This window comes from Empidonax traillii, unplaced genomic scaffold (assembly GCF_003031625.1).
Source record: "Empidonax traillii isolate 1590-97213 ecotype Southwest subspecies unplaced genomic scaffold, ASM303162v1 scaffold427:size767076, whole genome shotgun sequence".
NCBI lineage: Eukaryota > Metazoa > Chordata > Aves > Passeriformes > Tyrannidae > Empidonax > Empidonax traillii.
Window position 1 is genome coordinate 510,230 of NW_020955620.1, and position 2,834 is coordinate 513,063.

Sequence of the window (2,834 nt, forward strand, 5' to 3'; positions counted from 1 at the left end):
GGCCAGTGAGCATTGTGCCCGGTGCTCTGCAAGGTCAATTTCTTCCTCATTACCAATGCCTCTTACTCCTGCTGCTCGGCAGTCTGCTAGACAAAAGCACCAAGATAATAAATGAAAATTTGTTTTTAAAGGGTTTTGTGACACTTGAAGACGTGTCTCAATTAGGCATTTGAATTTCTTTTATTAAAACACTCTTTTGTCAGTTAAATGCCAGCTATTCACTCACAGGCACTTACTTGGCTTTGGCAGGAGGAGTTTTTTTTAGGAATGTATCAATTAATTCAGGATTTTCTTCTCTTGAACAGAAAAACAACCTAGCATAGGCTGGGCTTTTGATTCTTCTCCCATCTATGAGAGATGTTTGCAGATTCTAACAGCTCTGAATTTCTGGGCTTAGGAACAGTGTTAGAATGTCCATTCTGGGGCAGCATTTGTTGTGGGGTTACTGAGCATGTTGCTAGAGTCTGCTAGTTTGCATGATGTGAGGACTTGGAACATCTAAAACAGCTACTAACAACCTATTCCTTCTGTTTTATTGCAGGCCTTCCCGGGAGCTCTCCAACAGAATCAACAAGTAAGAGCGAAAGAAGAGTTTGCTCTATGCACACTGATGAAAATGCTGGTGTGGAGTGGGAGAGAAACAGCCTGAGGAAAAGAAATGTTCAGGGAACAAGTAGGCTCTAGGGGGAAAATGAACCTGAAGCATAGTACAGAGAAGCAGAAGATTGGTCTTCAACCTGTAGCATTGAGTAACTTTGCTGCCATTTCAGCAATATGCTGTGTTGGATTAGCAGATACTGGAAAGAAAACAGGGTGGGAGCACAAAAAAAAAAAATCAGAGCTGGTGTATTGTGTGATGCAAGGGGAAACTGATATAAATAGAGTGTTTACCAAGGGGCTTGTTCTTGTCAGTGGCTCTTGTTCCTCGTCCTGTAGTTAGAAGTGGCTAGTCTCAGAATAAGGCAAATTTCCTGTGCTAATGAACCTGTATTGTCTTATTTTCCTTTCTCCATGCTTATCAGGAAACAGTCTCTTCTGTACTGGTCCCTGCAGTTCTTGCTGCTGCTGCTGCTGCCAGCAATATCTTGTCCCTCCTGTTACGATGATGGATGTACTTCTCCAATTACTTGTTATTCTGATCCCAGATCATTCCATAACTGGAAAATACCTTCCAGATCAGGGAAAGTAGACAGGATGGGCTAGCTTGTGAGAATCTAATGAAAGACGTGGAGAAATGAGCTAAAGGTTTTAGTTCATTAATCTATTTCATTCAGTAATGTTTCTTTTTAGCTGTTGTATTACTTATTGATGGTCGCAAGTAGTTAAAATGCCAAGCTATGGATTTTTCCTTCCTGCATTACTCGCACCTTGGTCAATTGACAGATAACCAGGAAAATAGCCAGTGGATTTCAATCCTCAGTTGTTCTCCTGAAGAGATGCACAAATCTCCTGCACAAATGCAGGGATACACATTCATGTTTTTCAGTGTAATTTGTTTCTGTTGACATTTTCAGTCAGTATCCAGGGTAACTCATTGCTGTGATAATTGCCTGCTTGCCCTGTATATCATGTAGTATACCAGATGAGATAGCAAAAAGGGCAGTAGGATTTCCACGGGAAATCTGAAACAGTCACATGGAATTAAGAATTCATAGGAATTATTTTAGTCACTTGATGGTGGCTCAGTTTCCATCCTTACATTATCATCCCTCAGCAGACAGGCACCATGGGAAAGAGAACTTCTGCTTTAAAGAAACAGAGATAAAGGTCTTGGACAGTGATTGTTTCCTACACTATAGCATCAAAAGGTCTCAACTATGGCTGTATTATTTAGGCACTGCACAAACAATTAGTAAGTGATGGTGGTTTCTGTCTATGGGCAGACAAATGAAGGGGAGAGAATGGGGAGGAGGGGATCCACAAAAAACATTTTTTAATAGTGGGCCTGAGTTTAAAAGTTAAGTGCAGCAAGGAAAAGAGAGTCCTACATGGCTGGGACAAACAAACCTTGTTTGTTATTGTAATTCTGCAGACTAGAGTTACAATTACTGCCTGTACAAAAGCTTCTGTGAAAACAGGGACATGTCTTTCAAAGAAAGTAAAACAAAATTGTATTCTAGACCTCAAAATGGCTGTGGGAAATTGATTTTAATGACTCAGTTAATTTCATAGCTCCCACCCAACAATTCGAGCCCTCTTCTGTTCTTTGGGAGAGGAACCGTGCATCCCTACAGGTGCAGACTGTGAGTAGGTACCTGAGCAGTGGATCAGAGCCTCCAACAAAACCTCAGTGGCTGATACAATGTTCTCACTGCTTATGTATGGAGCTAAAGTCTCTGCTAGGACCACTTCTTAACAGACCACCTTCCCCAGATGCCTTTGTTTGAGAGCCGTTTCTGATATTTAAACAGGCAATGGAAATGTTCAGCTGGTTGTATTCTTCAGTGGCAGGGAGCACATCTACTCAAGCCTCTGTCCAATATGGAATACAATCCCATGTGCTGTATAAGTAACTACAGAAACACAAATGTTTGCATTTTCTATTTTCTCTCTGGAAGTTCAGTGATTGTTTTCTCATAGACTTTATGCAACGGGGTAATAAATATTTTGGGTTATTGATACCTGACTCAAATTCAGATTAGCACCTTGTCTCAGTTTAATTGAGACAAGGGTCTTTTGCTGAGGATGGATTAGGAGAAAAAGACCCAAACCTTCTTTTCTAGCAATTATAGATTCGAAATTAAGAGGCTCCGATTGAAGGAAAGCAAATTATGGAAAAGGGAAAAAGGAAAAATAACAGCCCTTTATTAAGTATGTGTGTATTAACGTAACAC

At 40.5% G+C, this 2,834-nt stretch overlaps 1 protein-coding gene across 3 annotated transcripts in view; it reads left to right on the top strand.

Moving 5' to 3' along the window:
• The window catches only part of EMCN (endomucin), a 61,099-nt gene that overhangs the window by 38,505 nt on the left and 19,760 nt on the right, over positions 1–2,834 (top strand). The gene's annotated exons all lie outside the window — the stretch shown is intronic.